The sequence below is a fragment of the Martes martes genome (genome assembly GCF_963455335.1).
Source record: "Martes martes genome assembly, chromosome: 16".
NCBI classification, from domain to species: Eukaryota; Metazoa; Chordata; class Mammalia; order Carnivora; family Mustelidae; genus Martes; species Martes martes.
Window position 1 is genome coordinate 10,415,023 of NC_137904.1, and position 636 is coordinate 10,415,658.

Below are 636 nucleotides of genomic sequence, written 5' to 3' on the forward strand. Positions count from 1 at the left end.
GAGCCATTTATGGTGGACCCTGAAGGATGTGTAGGAGTTGCCCAGGGGCTTAGGACTGAGGAGGGCATTCCTGACTGACCACCCAGCCAGGGAGAAACATGGCGGTGGGAGGTGTTCTGGCACACAGGGGAACAAATTGGTGTCCCGTGAAACTATAACTCGGCAATCACTGAACCGTGTCGTAGATGGGGAAGCTGAGGCTGAAGAGTCTGGGAGTGGGACCAGTCGGAACTCTCTTGGCTTTCGGGACAGGTCTGCCTCAATGCCTGAATAAGCACGCTGCTCCTCGTTAGAGGACGGAAAAGTCCTCCTCCAAGTTCGGGAACACCCGCCGGCCCCCTCCAAAGCTCGTCCCCAGCCGCCCACGGAGGAGGCCTGGCTCATGGACTACAAGTCCCGGCGGGCCCCGCGCCGCGGCGCATGCTCGGCGGGAGTACTTTCGCGAGCCCGGCCGAGCCCGGGGGCCCAGGCTTCCCCCATTGTCTGGCCGGTAGGGGCGGGGCGGACAGCGCACGGGTACATCCATTGGTCGGCCTGCACGTCAGTCGCTCTCTGCGTCCTCCCACGTGCAGGCCCCGCCTCGCGCGCCCGCGCCCGGGCCGCCTGGCGCCCCGCCCGCGCCTCAGGACCGGCGGG